Source organism: Pelobates fuscus, chromosome 3, assembly GCF_036172605.1.
Source record: "Pelobates fuscus isolate aPelFus1 chromosome 3, aPelFus1.pri, whole genome shotgun sequence".
NCBI lineage: Eukaryota > Metazoa > Chordata > Amphibia > Anura > Pelobatidae > Pelobates > Pelobates fuscus.
This window is the reverse complement of record NC_086319.1, coordinates 193,632,877-193,649,966: the sequence shown is the minus strand read 5'-3', so window position 1 is coordinate 193,649,966 and position 17,090 is coordinate 193,632,877.

The following is a 17,090-nucleotide window of genomic DNA, read 5'->3' as shown; positions in this document are numbered from 1 at the left end:
CAGCATGGATGTAATACTGAATAACTAAAGCTAACACAATAGAATTAACGTAATTTATGAAAATCCAATAGAAATGTTTAGATTAAGTTATGAAAATGAAAGTGAACACAAGTGCTATATTAAAAAGACATATTTATATGAAATAAATCTAGAATTTCATATAAATCTGGGCAAAATATACATATATAAAATTATGAAGCTCAGATTCTATAATATATATGAATATATCTATGGAATCTGAGCTTTATAATTTTATTAAATGCAACTAAAAGTGAAAAACAAGAATAGGTGAATATGTTCTTCACAAACTATGTAGAATATTACATATTCTATATTCCTATTTATTTTCTTATTATGTATAGATGTCTAATGGTACAGATAGTGACAGGGCCGGACTGGGAAAAAAATTGGCTGGGCATTTTTTTATCACAGCGGCCCACTAAGAAGGGGGTGGGGCAGAGAGGGTGTGTTTTGTCATAACCAATGACAAACACGACCCCTCTAAAGTGAGCATGTTGGTTCAATGCTCTTCCAGGGCAGACCATGCGCAGAGCTCTGCTGAAGAGCTCTAGCATGAGAAAAAAGCCCTATGTAACGGCACCCCGGGTATAGAAGGGGTTAAAGCCATTTAGGATATTCCCTTCCCGAATGCAAAGGCAGCTACCGAACACTCCAATCAGCCAAACCAGAAAACATACAAATAATCCACACTCCAAACAGCCGAACAGGAAAACCATACGAATAATCACCCCAAATACGAGACGAGGCTCTATATAGTGGGTCAAACAGGAATCTGTTTAATCAGGGCTGCCTGCCCGCCTTTTATGTAGGTCTTCCACCAGGTGGACACCCCCCTAGGGGACCTGGTGGAAATCTGGGACACAAATAGTACAGTGACCAATCAAAACAGTTTAGCGTTAAACACTCCCCTTTGGACAATGTGGACCTTCCTCTCTATCCTGGAGATAAATGGGAAGTAACTCAATTATCTCCGAGGATAGAGCATAACCTCCATTTTATACATTGGGATAGAGAGTATATACTGGCGCTAAAATTCAAAAAAATCCAAAAAATCCAATCCAATATGGAACAATTACCAACAGAGCAGCTATAACACCTATAAGTAATCTTTCTTACTTACATCAACATATAATCCAACAAAACATAAATGAAGGTGTAGCGCTACATACATGTATAGGAGTTGTACCAGAGAGTATTCGTATAGGTGACAATTCCACAAAGAATCCCAGAGTGTACCTATAATTATAGAAATCTCTGATAGTGTGATAATGTATGTACTTTATGATTTTATGTTACTAAATAGTCAATACACTCACATTCTCCTGAGCTTAACACCTAAGCTCAGGGATAAACGCTAGTAGGTCCGTAGAGGCGACCTTTTTTATACATGCTCATAAAAATTAGTGATGTACCGAACTGTTCGCTGGCGAATAGTTCCCGGCAAACTTAGCGTGTTCACGTTCGCCACGGCGGGCGAACACATGCGCGGTTCGATCCGCCCCCTATTCATCATCATTGAGGAAACTTTGACCCTGTGCCTCATGGTCAGCAGACATATTCCAGCAAATTAGCAGCAGACCCTCTGTTCCAGACCCTCCCACCTCCTGTACAGCATCCATTTTAGATTCATTCTGAAGCTGCATTCTTAGATAGAGGAGGGAAAGTGTAGCTGCTGATCATTAGATAGGGAAATTGATAGCTAGACTAGAGTATTTAGTGTCCACTACAGTCCTGAAGGACTCATCTGATCTCTGCTGTAAGAACAGCACCCCAAAAAGCCCTTTTTAGGGCTAGAACATCAGTCTGCTTTTTTCCTGTGTAATCTAATTGCAGTTGCCTGCCTGCCAGCTTCTGTGTCAGGCTCACAGTGGATACTGTGCCCACTTGCCCAGTGCCACCACTCATATCTGGTGTCACAATAGCTTAAGCTTGACATTTAAAAAGAAAATATTTTTTTCACTGTAATAGATTGAATAGCAGTTAGTTGTCTGCCAGCTTCTGTGTCAGGCTCACAGTGGATACTGTGCCCAGTGCCACCACTCATATCTGGTGTCACAATAGCTTAAGCTTGACATTTAATTTTTTTTTTTTTTCACTGTAATAGATTGAATAGCAGTTAGTTGTCTGCAAGCGTCTGCGTGTCAGGCCTTCAGCGTGTACTCTGCCATTTCTGCAAGTGCACTTTGCCACTCATATCTGGTGTCACTATACAGCGGTACTTAATTTTCTGCATGCGCAGGAGGGAGGTGAACTGTTGCAGGGATAACATACAAGGGTAACATACAAGCTGGTGGAGTCTGAGGCATTCAAAAAATGTGTGGCTATTGGGATACCGCAGTGGAAGGTACCCGGACTAAATTTCTTTGCACAAAAGGCAATCCCCAACCTGTACTCGATTGTGCAAAAGGAAGTAATGGCATGTCTGGCACACAGTGTTGGGGCAAGGGTCCATCTGACCACTGATACCTGGTCTGCAAAGCATGGTCAGGGCAGATATATCACCTACACTGCGCACTGGGTAAACTTGCTGACGGCTGCCAAGCATGGAATGCATGGCTCTGCAGAGGAGTTGGTGACACAGCTATGACTTGCAGGCAGGCCTGCTGCCACCTCCTCTACTCTCCTACTCCATCCTCTTCCATAACCTCCTCGGCTGAGTCCTCTTCTGCTGCTGTGTCTTGCTCCACATCAACGGCATCCCCCAGCTCCCCAGGTACTATTCCACAACCCGGATACGGCAGTGTCACGCCATCTTGGGTTTGACTTGCTTGAAAGCAGAGAGTCACACCGGACAAGCACTCCTGTCCGCCCTGAACGCACAGGTGGAAAAGTGGCTGACTCCGCAGCAACTGGATATCGGCAAAGTGGTTTGTGTGTAATCTGATCGTACAATGCTTTGTGCATAAGTACACAGGCTTACAGGACGTCCTGAAGCAAGCCAGGAAGGTGTGTGGGCATTTCAGGCGTTCCTACACGGCCATGGCGCACTTTGCAGATATCCAGCGGCGAAACAACATGCCAGTGAGGCGCTTGATTTGCAACAGCCCGACACGTTGGAATTTAACACTCCTAATGTTCGACCGCCTGCTCCAACAAGAAAAAGCCATTAAGGAATATTTGTATGACCGGGCTGCTAGGACAGCCTCTGGGGAGCTGGGATTTTTTTTGCCACGTTACTGGACGCTCATGCGCAATGCCTGTAGGCTCATGCGTCCTTTTGAGGAGGTGACAAACCTAGTCAGTCGCACCGAAGGCACCATCAACGACATCATACCATTTGTTTTCTTCCTGGAGCGTGCCCTGCGAAGAGTGCTGGATCAGGCCATAGATGAGCGTGAAGAGGTAGAGTTGTGGTCACCATCACCACCAGAAACAGCCTTATCAGCATCGCTTGCTGAACCTGCAGCAACGCTGGAAGAGGATTGTGAGGAAGAGGAGTCAGAGGAGGAATGTGGCTTTGAGGAGGAGGAGGAAGACCAACCACAACAGGCATCCCAGGGTGCTCGTTGTCACCTATCTGGTACCCGTGGTGTTGCACGTGGCTTGGGGGAAGAACATACCTTCATTGACATCACTGAGGAGGAGGAACAGGAAATGACTAGCTTGGCATCCAACCTTGTGCAAATGGGGTCTTTCATGCTGTCGTGCCTGTTGAGGGTCCCTCGTATAAAAAGGCTGAAGGAGAACAACCTGTACTGGGTGTCCACGCTACTAGACCCCCGGTATAAGCAGAAAGTGCATGAAATGTTACCGAATTACAACAAGTCGGAAAGGATGCAGCATTTGCAAAATAAATTAAAAAGTATGCTTTATATCACCTTATTGACACTTTATCACTCCGGTCTCCATACTCTCTGCCTATACCCATCTATTTAGAGGGAATTTCCTTGCCCCTGCAAATATTATATAATCCATATCTGCCAAGTGACCCTATGTAGGGGGAACAGTCTCTATTCTGCTCTGTGTCAGTGTGTATCATGGTCTCTGAGGACAGGTGTCAATCAATATCTGCGAAGTGACCCTATGTAGGGGAACAGTCCCTATTCTGCTCTGTGTCAGTGTGTATCATGGTCTCTGAGGACAGGTGTCAATCCATATCATATTTTGGTCGTGTTGTGTTTCTGGTGTAATGTAATGCATATGTGGCTAGGGGCTGTAGAGAATGTGTGTGTATAGGGGATGTAGGAAGTGTGTGTGTGTGTGTGTGTGTAGGGGATGTAGCGTTTGTAGGGGTTGTAGAGAGTGTGTGTTTAGGGGTGTAGTATGTGTTTGCTTACAAGGAATCTAGTGTGTGTATAGGGGATCCAGAGTGTGTATGTTAGGAATGTAGTGTGTGTGTAGGTGGTGAAGTGTGTGTGTGTGTGTGTATAGGAGTCTAGTGTGTGTTTGAAGGACCCAGAATGTGTATAGGAGATCTAGTGAGTGTGTATATATATAATGGATTCAGAGTGTATATAGGGATCTAGTGTGTGTATGTGTGTAGATGATCCAATCCAGAGTTGGGTAAGGGATCTAGTGTATGACTGGAATGTAATGGGGTGCAGTGTGTGTGTGAGGGTGCTGTAGTATAGATGTATATGTATATAGATGTATAGGAAACATGGGGGGATGGTTGCACTCACCTAAACATGCTTAAATGGGGTGCTGCTGGGGGCCATATTATACAATAAATACACAAGATCCAGCGCACTCTCCTATCTACTAAACAGCAACTAAAACTTTTACAAACTAATAAAATCTGTCAACATTGAAGTTGCTGTTTAGTAGATAGGAGAGTGCGCTGGATCTTGTGTATTTATTGTATATAGATGTATATATGTATATATGTGTGTATATATATATATATATATATATATATATATATATAATATGGAAGTATTGTGTGTGTTGGGAGGGGTTTTGTGTGTATGTGTGAGGAGTGCAGTGTGTGTGTGAAGGGTGCAGTGGAAGGGTGAGGGGTGTAGTGTGTATGTGAGTGGTGCAATGGGTGGGTGTGGGGTGCTGTGTGTGAGGGTGCTGTGTGTGAGGGTGCTGTTGGTGAGGGTGCTGTGGGTGAGAGTGCTGTGTGTGATGTGTGTGAGGGTGCTTCACCTGGTCCTCCTCTCCCTCCCCAGCCACATGCAAGTGAGCCTGTGATCGCCCCATCGGCCCGTCATGGAAAACAGCATTGCCGGTGCTTTGGTAGTGCCGGCCATGCATGGACCGGCCGGCGAGATCCTGTGACCTCCCCTGCCGGCTTTGGCCCATGGCCACCGCGACCCACCGTGCATTTGCCCGGTATGCCCAATGGCCAGTCTGGGCCTGGATGGTAATTTGCTATGCTGTACCTTGAGAAGTCTGGAATCATGATGTATAATGAGATAATTAAGAGGTCTAATGTCTTCATACTTGTCCTTATATGACAAGAGTTTAGATAAAGGATCTGATGTCATTATGGTCACAGCTACAAATGACCAGCATGTTTGTTGTTAATCTGCTGTCTCACTTTGAAGATTCAATCTCTTCCTTCTTAAGGACAGAAAATAGCATCTGCTGTTAAACCTATCATCCTGTAATATCCTTTGTTGTTTTATTATATATTAGTAATTGTAAGAAAAATAAACCTAAAGAAAACAAGTCTTATTTGATAATTCTAACTAACACACAGAAGAATTAAAATATCAATGTATGTTAGCATGACAGTAAGCCACCCAACAAGATGTCAGAAGAAGTTCTTTTTCTACAGACTAACTTTATTATTATTTTTTTATATTTAGTACGAGTATTGAATTGTGATATGATTTTTTTTTATTAGCAAGTGCCTTCTTCACAGAAGCGTCCAGAAGCCGCGTTAATCATAGATTGTAGGTCATTAGCCATGGCATTGGAATCCTCCATGGTAACACAGACTTGACATGAAATAGGAAGCAGGCTACAGGGTACTAGTGTGATTGTAACAGGCAGCAGACCAGTTTATTTGTGGATACCAACCACATGTATCACAGGCTCACCCAGAAACGGAGTGTGGCATTGCAGACTCCCTCACAGTAGCTGGGGATATATAGAGTCCCAAATCAGTGAAATTTTAATCACTCCTATTAGTAGGAGAACCAAGGGTTTCCCCAAGTGTATTTGAAGGCAATCACCCAGCCCTCACCCCCCAAATCATAGTGAGGGGGGGACAATAAACTAAATACCTGTAAAATAAAGCCTTTATACTTATCATTAGATATCTTCTTTTTTACTTCAATCCTTTTTTTCCCCAAAAAAATGCCAACGACAAATCCATAAATCCCATTGAGTTAATAAAATAAAAATAACCAAAATGGGTGTCCACTAGAAAATGTTTGTGCTCTCTCCTTCTGCATGCAGCCCTGGGTAGCAGTGCAGTGTGTGGAAGAGAAAGTGTTACTTCATGTCCAACACTCCCTCCACACAGATTGCTCTGCTGTCTGTAGGTATCACTCTGAGGCAGAACCTGAAATTCGTCGATTCTTCCATTCGTTTTCGTACGATATTCGTTTCGGATAAACTCATTTGTTCATTCGGCACGATTTAATTGAACCAGATGAATTGAATACATAAAACTATGTTCCCTAACTAATCCCTAAATACCGAATAGCTTCAACCGAACTCAGTATAACCATTCGTTTCAAATTTTGTACATTGATCTAACAGCATGGCATTGAATGTTGTATGTCGTTTAATTTACACCTAAAACTCCCGAACTCACTCCCGAACCGTCTGATGCGCGAACGCTGCCAATCGCATGAAAATGTATTGGCACTATCAGTAAACTACCGAACACCACTTACTGTAGTCATTCGCATGTCGAATGACATTGCAAATGCAATGCATTGCTTTTGCTTAGTTTCTTGGGCTCATGAATCATCATGCTTCCCTGACAGGTGGTACTGGAAACACAGTATCATTGTATAAGAGAGTGGGAAAGTAGGAGCTAATTAAATAGGCTTTTACATACTGCCAGACAAAACTGTAAAAAATAAAAGTATCAACTCAAGGCAGTCCTTCAATGCAAAATCTATCCAGATTTTCTATAGGCCAGCCATTCAGCCATTTTGGAGGTCAGCCAGCCCACCACCCTGTCAGTTATTTTAGGCACTTTGATAGGGACCTTGCCAGAAGTGGTCATGTCCTCCTCCAGCTCCTCAAGACATGGATATAGTAGAGGGGGGCATTGGCCACTCTGGCCAGGAGGAAGGAGAAGCAAGTGGGAGAAGCAAGAAGAAGCAAAGACAGCCTAGAATGCTAAAAGTTGCATGTCCTGGGAGGAAGAATAAGTACGCTGATAGCTTTCGTGCAGAGGAGAATACAGTACTGGTAAACAAGCTTTGGCAGTACTACCAATGTATGTTTGGGGGAGCAGCCAAAAAGACTTCAAGAGCAAAGAAGGACAATCGGTGGATGAAGATTGTGGCAGTGGTGAATGCTGTTGGAGGGAACAACCGCACCCAGGAGGTGGTGAAGAAACGGTAAGTGCACTTATATACCTAAAAAATAATTTTCTTTATGCCATGTTTTTTTTAAACTTATTTTTTTCCTCCATGTGCTTTTGCTACACACCCCCACCAGTGGCAGCTATGCGTTTAAAGTATTTTAAAAGTGAGGGTTAGGTCACTTAAGCACATAGAGGGAAAAAAACACCATGTGCAGCTCAGCTTTAAAGGAACACTATAGTGACAGGAATACATGTTTGCATTCCTGTCACTATAACTGTGAAAACACAGTTTAACCTCCCTCTCAGCAATGTAACTGTAATTAAAGGGACACTCCAGTGCCAGGAGAACAAATCGTTTTCCTGGCACTGCAGGTCACCTCTCCCTCCCACCCCCCAACCCAGGGGGGGGCCGACTGAGCATGCGCGGACGCTGGCAGGGTGAGACCTAATGCGCATGCGCGGCAATGCTGCACATGTGCGGCAATGCTGCACATGCGCATTAGACCTCCCAATCGGAAAGCATTGAAAAATGCTTTCAATGCTTTCCTATCGGGGTTTCAGCGACGCCACTAGAGGAGGAGTTAACCCTGCAAGGTAAATATTGCAGTTGAAAACTGCAATATTTATTTACAGTTGCAAGGTTAAGGGTAGTGGGAGTTGGCACCCAGACCACTCCAATGGGCAGAAGTGGTCTGGGTGCATGGAGTGTCCCTTTAATTACTCATCCTTATAGCAGAGCTGTACTCTGCCTACTTGGCTGCAATCTTCATAATTGGCAAGATCAGCAAATCCAATGCTTTGGGAGGCTGTCATGTTGGGAGGCTGTCATGTTGCAAAACACCGCTGTTCTATCAGATATCTATATCTATCAGATTTCTATATTGACGTCACTTCCGGTGCCCCCATGTCACCAGAAGTGACGCGAGATCAGCTGCGCGCTAGCAGGCCTCGAGGTATAGAATTCTGGTGGAGGTACTGCGAGCATGTGTGCCGCCTCCGATGACACTCGATCAGCTGGGCCTTTAATCTGAAGGGTGTACCGGGCATGCGCTCGGCACATTCTTCAGCTATCCTTCAGGGGGTTAATAGGGGTGATACACATGGGATGGGGGATATGGAGGGGTGACCAAAAGTTGCCTAACAACCCAGAAGTCCCTAAAGTGGCCATCTGGTAGCCAGCCACTAGAGGTGGAGTTTAGTGATGTCGCGAACACAAAATTTTCGGTTCGCGAACGGCGAACGGGAACTTCCGCAAACGTTTACGAACCGGGCGAAACGCTATTGACTTCAATGGGCAGGCAAATTTTAAAACCCACAGGGACTCTTTCTAGCTACAAAAGTGATGGAAAAGTTGTTTCAAGGGGACTAACACCTGGACTGTGGCATGCCGGAGGGGGATCCATGGCAAAACTCCCATGGAAAATTACACAGTTGATGCAGAGTCTGGTTTTAATCCATAAAGGGCAGAAATCACCTAACATTCCTAAATCACAATGGATATGGATTGACACCTGACATATGACATATTGACACCTTGACATATGGATTGACACCTGTCCTCAGAGACCCTGATACACACTGACACAGGGCAGAATAGGGACTGTTCCCCCTACATAGGGTCACTTGGCAGGTATGGACCTGTCCTCAGAGACCATGATACACACTGACACAGAGCAGAAGAGAGACTGTTCCCCCTACATAGGGTCACTTGGCAGATATGGCGTGGTCGTGGGAGGAGGAGGATGACTTTCACCTCTTCCCCTGTTAGATTCCCGTTGTATTGTGACATCACCCTTATACGCTGTGTAAAGCATACTTTTTAATTTATTTTGCAAATGCTGCATCCTTTCCGACTTGTAATTCGGTAACATTTCCGCCACTGTCTGCTTATACCGGGGGTCTAGTAGCGTGGACACCCAGTACAGGTCGTTCTCCTTCCGCCTTTTTATACGAGGGTCCCTCAACAGGCACGACAGCATGAAAGACCGCATTTGCACAAGGTTGGATGCCGAGCTACTCATTTCCTGTTCCTCCTCCTCACACAGAGCAGAATAGGGACTGTTCCCACTACATAGGGTCACTTGGCAGATATGGATTGACACCTGTCCTCAGGGACCCTGATACACACTGACACAGAGCAGAATAGGGACTGTTCCTCCTACATAGGGTCACTTGGCAGTTATGGATTGACACCTATCCTAAGGATCCTTGATACACACTGACAGAGCAGAATAGAGACTGTTCCCCCTACATAGGGTCACTTGGCAGGTATGGATTGACACCTGTCCTCAGAAACCATGATACACACTGACACAGAGCAGAATAGAGACTGTTCCCCCTACATAGGGTCACTTGGCAGATATGGATTGACACCTATCCTAAGGATCCTTGATACGCACTGACACAGAGCAGAATAGGGACTGTTCCCCCTACATAGGGTCACTTGGCAGGTATGGATTGATACCTGCCCAATAGGGACTGTTCCCCCTACATAGGGTCACTTGGCAGGTATGGATTGACACCTGGTATGGATTGACACCTGGATTGACAGCATACTAGTGATATACCGAACTGTTCGCTGGCGAATAGTTCCCGGCGAACATAGCGTGTTCGCGTTCACCACGGCGGGCGAACACATGCGCGGTTCGATCCGCCCCCTATTCGTCATCATTGAGCAAACTTTGACCCTGTGCCTCACGGTCAGCAGACACATTCCAGCAAATTAGCAGGAGACCCTCCCTCCTAGACCCTCCCACCTCCTGTACAGCATCCATTTTAGATTCCTTCTGAAGCTGCATTCTTAGATAGAGGAGGGAAAGTGTAGCTGCTGCTCATTAAATAGGGAAATTGATAGCTAGGCTAGGGTATTCAGTGTCCACTACAGTCCTGAAGGACTCATCTGATCTCTGCTGTAAGGAAAGCACCCCAAAAAGCCCTTTTTAGGGCTAGAACATCAGGCTGCTTTTTTTTTTTTTTCCTGTGTAATGTAATTGCAGGTGCCTGCCAGCTTCTGTGTGAGGTTCACATTGGATACTGTGCCCACTTGCCCAGTGCCACCACTCATATCTGTTTTTACAATAGGTTAAGCTTTAGATTTAAAAGAAATATTTTTTTTCACTGTAATAGAAGAGCAGTTGCCTGCCTGCCAGCTTCTGTGTCAGGTTGGATGCCTTGCCCATTTGCACAGTCAGTGCCACCACTCATATCTGTTTTTACAATAGGTTAAGCTTTAGATATAAAAGAAATAATTTTTTTTCACTGTAATAGAAGAGCAGTTGCCTGCCTGCCAGCTTCTGTGAGAGGTTCACATTGGATACTGTGCCCACTTGCCCAGTGCCACCACTCATATCTTTTTTTACAATAGCTCAAGCTTTAGATTCAAAATAAATATATTTTTTTCACTGTAATAGAAGAGCAGTTAGTTGTCTGCAAGCGTCTGGGTGTCAGGCCTCCTTCAGCGTGTGCTCTGCAGACCTGTGCCAGCGTGCTTTGACAGTTGCCAATCATATCTGGTGTCTCTTTAGCGTGCTTTTACAAAGAAAAAAGGTTTCCATTGTAAGCTAATAGCAGCCAGTCAGTGTCCTTCAAGCGGCTCTGTCAGGCCTTCCTTCAGCGTGTGCCCTGCACAACCCTGCCAGCGTACTTTGACAGTTGCCACTCATATCTGGTGTCTCTATAGTGTGCTTTTAAAACCAATATTTTGTTTCCACTGTAATAGAAGAGCAGTTGCCTGCCTGCCAGCTTCTGTGTGAGGTTCACAGTGGATACTGTGCCCTCTTGCCCAGTGCCACCACTCATATCTGTTTTTACAATAGCTTAAGCTTTAGATTTAAAAGAAATAATTTTTTTTCACTGTAATAGAAGAGCAGTTAGTTGTCTGCAAGCGTCTGGGTGTCAGGCCTACTTCAGCGTGTGCTCTGCAGACCTGTGCCAGCGTGCTTTGACAGTTGCCAATCATATCTGGTGTCTCTGTAGCGTGCTTTTACAAAGAAAAAAGGTTTCCAGTGTAAGCTAATAGCAGCCAGTCAGTGTCCTTCAAGCGGCTCTGTCAGGCCTTCCTTCAGCGTGTGCCCTGCACAACACTGCCAGCGTGCTTTGACAGTTGCCAATCATATCTGGTGTCTCTTTAGCGTGCTTTTACAAAGAAAAAAGGTTTCCAGTTTAAGCTAATAGCAGCCAGTCAGTGTCCTTCAAGCGGCTCTGTCAGGCCTTCCTTCAGCGTGTGCCCTGCACAACCCTGCCAGCGTACTTTGACAGTTGCCAATCATATCTGGTGTCTCTATAGCGTGCTTTTAAAACCAAAATTTGTTTGTCACTGTTATAGATTGAATAGCAGTTACTTGTCTTCAAGCGGGTGTGTCAGGCCTACAGTGTGTGCTCTGCAGAACTGTTACAGTTCACATTGCCAATCATATCTGGTCTCACAGTAGCTTGCACGCATAGTACCACTAATCCCAAAAATAATGACAGGCAGAGGCAGGCCACCCCGCAGGGGCCGTCGTGGTCGTGGTGCTGTGATTCCCTTTTGCCCTAGAATAATGCCCAGTTTTCAGAAGCCACGTACCCTGAACTTGAAAAGTTCTGAGGACATAGTTGACTGGCTAACACAGGACACCCAATCTTGTACAGCCTCCGCTCGGAACCTTGACGCACCATCCTCCTCCAGCTTAGCTTCAGGCAACTCTCAAGATACCACTCACCCGCCTGCCGACACCACCAAAACTAGCACCACAGCCGCTTTACTTGGTATGTCAGAGGAGTTATTCACACACCCGTTTGAAGAAATGAGTGATGCGCAACCATTATTGCTAGAGGATGTAGATAACAGGGATATGTCTCAGGCAGGCAGCATTAAACACATGGAGGTACGGTGTGATGATGATGATGTTGTACCCGCTGCTGCTTCCTTTTCTGAGTTGTCAAATACAAGCGAAGCGGTTGATGATGACGATGCGTCCATGGATGTCACGTGGGTGCCCGCTCGGCAAGAAGAAGAACATGGCGAAAGTTCAGATGGGGAGACAGAGAGGAGGAGGAGACGAGTTGGAAGAAGGGGGGGGTCGTCGCAAGGAGCTAGTGGCACAGTCAGACAGCATGCATCGGCATCCGGGGTCAGCCCGACAGCACGCCAATCAACGCATGCTGTGTCCACCACCAGAATGCCGTCATTGCAGAGCTCAGCAGTGTGGCATTTTTTTTGTGTGTCTGCCTCTGACAACAGCGATGCCATTTGCAACCTGTGCCAAAGGAAACTGAGTCGTGGGAGGTCCAACACCCACCTAGGTACAACTGCTTTGCGTAGGCACATGATCTCACATCACAAACGCCTATGGGATCAACACATGAGTTCAAGCAGCAGGCCTACTCTAAGCCGCCATCCTCCTCCTGGTCCAGCATCTTCAGCCACATCAACCACTGCTGTCCTTCTTGCCCCCTCTCAACCATCCGCCACTCCGTCTCCCGCCTTGAGCAGTTCCCGCTCATCTGCCCCCAGTCATGTGCCTGTCAAGGACATGTTTGAGCATAAGAAGCCAATGTCACCAAGTCACCCCCTTGCCCAGCGTCTGACAGCTGGCTTGTCCGAACTATTAGCCCGCCAGCTTTTACCATACAATCTGGTTGAGTCTGAGGCGTTCCAAAAATTTGTAGCTATTGGGACACCGCAGTGGAAGGTACCCGGCCGGAATTTCTTTTCACAAAAGGCAATCCCCAACTTGTACTCGATTGTGCAAAAGGAAGTCATGGCATGTCTGGCACACAGTGTTGGGGCAAGGGTCCATCTGACCACTGATACCTGGTCTGCAAAGCATGGTCAGGGCAGGTATATCACCTACACTGCGCATTGGGTAAACCTGCTGACGGCTGACAAGCAAGGAATGCGTGGCATTGCAGAGGAGTTGGTGACACCGCCACGAATTGCAGGCAGTCCTGCTGCCACCTCCTGTACTCCTCCTACTCCATCCTCTTCCATAACCTCCTCGGCTGAGTCCTCTTGTGCTGCTGCATCTTGCTCCACATCAACGGCACCCCCCCCCAGCTCCCCAGGTACTATTCCACATCCCGGATACGGCAGTGTCACGCCGTCTTGGGTTTGACTTGCTTGAAAGCAGAGAGTCACACCGGACAAGCACTCCTGTCCGCCCTGAACGCACAGGTGGAAAAGTGGCTGACTCCGCAGCAACTGGATATCGGCAAAGTGGTGTGTGACAACGGAAAAAATTTGATAGCGGCATTGAAGTTGGGCAAGTTGACACATGTGCCGTGCATGGCACATGTGTGTAATCTGATCGTACAACGCTTTGTGCATAAGTACACAGGCTTACAGGACGTCCTGAAGCAGGCCAGGAAGGTGTGTGGCCATTTCAGGCGTTCCTACATGGCCATGGATCAATTTGCCGATATCCAGCGGCGAAACAACATGCCAGTGAGGCGCTTGATTTGCGACAGCCCTACACGTTGGAATTCAACACTCCTAATGTTCGACCGCCTGCTCCAACAAGAAAAAGCTGTTAATGAATATTTGTATGACCGGGGTGCTAGGACAGCCTCTGGGGAGCTGGGAATTTTTTTGCCACGTTACTGGACGCTCATGCGCAATGCCTGTAGGCTCATGCGTCCTTTTGAGGAGGTGACAAACCTAGTCAGTCGCAACGAAGGCACCATCAGCGACATCATACCATTTGTTTTCTTCCTGGAGCGTGCCCTGCGAAGTGTGCTGGATCAGGCTGTAGATGAGCTTGAAGAGGAAGAGTTGTGGTCACCATCACCACCAGAAACAGCCTTATCAGCATCGCTTGCTGGACCTGCGGCAACGCTGGAAGAGGATTGTGAGGAAGAGGAGTCAGAGTAGGATTGTAGCTTTGAGGAGGAGGAGGAGGAGCAAGACCAAACACAACAGGCATCCCAGGGTGCTCGTTGTCACCTATCTGGTACCCGTGGTGTTGTACGTGGCTGGGGGGAAGAGTAAAATGAGTAGCTCGGCATCCAACCTTGTGCAAATGGGGTCTTTCATGCTGTCCTGCCTGTTGAGGGACCCTCGTAGAAAAAGGCTGAAGGAGAACAACCTGTGCTGGGTGTCCACGCTACTAGACCCCCGGTCTCTATTCTGCTCTGTGTCAGTGTGTATCAGGGGTTTTGAGGACAGGTGTCAATCCATAACTGCCAAGTGACCCTATGTAGGAGGAACATTCCCTATTCTGCTCTGTGTCAGTGTGTATCAGGGGTTTTGAGGACATGTGTCAATCCATATCTGCCAAGTGACCCTATGTAGGGGGAACAGTCCCTATTCTGCTCTGTGTCAGTGTGTATCAGGGATTTGACAATCTTTATTCAGATTGAAAAATTACAATTCCAGGAAAAATTTAACAAACATTTACAAGAACATGTTATGCACATCATAGAAACAACGTGAACCTCTTTAAAGCCACAAACTTAAGACAAAAAATACGTACACACAATGTGTAAGGGTTTGAAAGAATATTCTGAATCCTTACATGTTTACTTTATCGTTTGTTTGATTTTTGTGAACCATATATAAACTACAAGCAGCGTGAAAACTATAAAAACTCAAGTGGCCATGCTGATCAAATTAAATAGTATGCTTTACACAGCGTATAAGGGTGATGTCACAGCACAACGGGAATCTAACAGGGGAAGAGGTGAAAGTCATCCTCCCCCTCCCACGACCCCGCCATATCTGCCAAGTGACCCTATGTAGGGGTAACAGTCTCTATTCTGCTCTGTGTCAGTGTGTATCATGGTCTCTGAGGACGGGGAACAGTCTCTATTCTGCTTTGTGTCAGTGTGTATCAGGGGCTTTGAGGACAGGTGTCAATGTTAGGTGATTTCTGCCCTTTATGGATTAAAAGCAGACTCTGCATCAACTGTGTAATTTTCCATGGGAGTTTTGCCATGGATCCCCCTCCGGCATGCCACAGTCCAGGTGTTAGTCCCCTTGAAACAACTTTTCCATCACTTTTGTGGCCAGAAAGAGTCCCTGTTGGTTTTAAAATTCGCCTGCCCATTGAAGTCAATGGCGGTTCGCGCGGTTCGCCGGTTCGCAAACATTTGCGGAAGTTCGCGTTCGCCGTTCGCGAACCGAAAATTTCGGGTTCGCGACAACACTAGTGCAGTGTAGTATTTTCTTAAATGTATACACAATAATGTTACAGTAGTAGTAAATCTACAAAGCAGCAACCCAGTTTAAACACAGACATCTATTTTGGCTTACAAAGTTGTGCTAGTTTACACAATTAAAAAAGAATCCATATCCCCATTTATATAAATAAAAACAAACCCATCCACATTCAGTAGTACATCAATTCCATGAAGAAGCTGAAGGAAGGTTGGGGGTCGTACCCCCAAAACTACCATCAACAGTAGTACCATGGCCCCTCAGCGTCTTAACACCTCTTCCTTGGCCATGAGGTTTGCTGACACCCAGGGCTAGCCTGTCCATAGACCATGCTGGAGCCATGGCTCCAGGCGGCACTCTGACAGGGGCATTTTGCTGCCCACGTCATATTCTAAAACAGGATTTCCCAACCGGTGTAGCAGCACTGCACAGGTTGGGAACCTGTGTGAGGGTCCATCGGGTGGCCCATGCCCTTAGGGCCACCGATGGACATATGCAATGAGGAGCCCGGTCATGCGCTGTGGCGCTTTAACAGCGCGACCTAGCCCCTTCTATCGTGCACAGAGAGCTGGAAGGAAGTGACAGCATATCACTTCCTCCCAGCTCACTCACACAGACACACGGGAGGAGGAGGAGGAAACCATGATGATGGGGCTGGATAGGAGAGCAGGCCCCCAACTCCCACCAGCCACAACCAGCAGAAGGTAAGAACCTGCTGGGTGGCTTCATTTTTTTTTTATGTGTGTGTGTTTGTGTGTGTGTATATCTGTTTGCATATGTGTAACGTGTGTGTATCTTTATGTAGTGTGGGTATCTGTGTGTTTGTGTGTGTTTGTATCTTTGTATGTATAGTGTGTGTATATGTATGTAGTATGGTTATCTGTGTGTTTGTATGTGTGTAGTGTGTGTATCTGTGTATGTGTAGTGTGTGTATCTGTTTGTATACGTGTATTGTGTGTGTATCTGTGTATGTGTAGTATGTAGTGTGTGTATCTGTGTGTAGTGTGTGTGTGTGTGTATCTGTATGTATATGTGTGTGTATCTGTATGTAGTGTGGGTATGTGTGTAATGTTTGTAGTGTGTGTTTGTATGTGTGTATCTGTGTATCTATGTGTGTATCTGTATGTCTGTGTATTTGTATGTGTCAGTATCTGTATGTGTCTGTGTGTGTCTGTATATCTGTGTATCTGGAGGCGTGTCAGTGTGTCTGTACATCTGTATGTGTGTCAGTATCTAACATGTGTGTCCGTTTTTTATACATATACTAACACACACACACACACACAGTTGCACAGACACACTACCACACATGCAGATACATAGACAAACAGATACATTTACTGACACACATACAGATGCACAGATACAAACACTGACACACATACAGTTACACAGACACATGGTATAGGTAAATGTATTGGCTGCAGTGCACACACAGATCCAAGCTACATCCACAGCATACACACAGACACATACTACATCCCCAGCACACACACA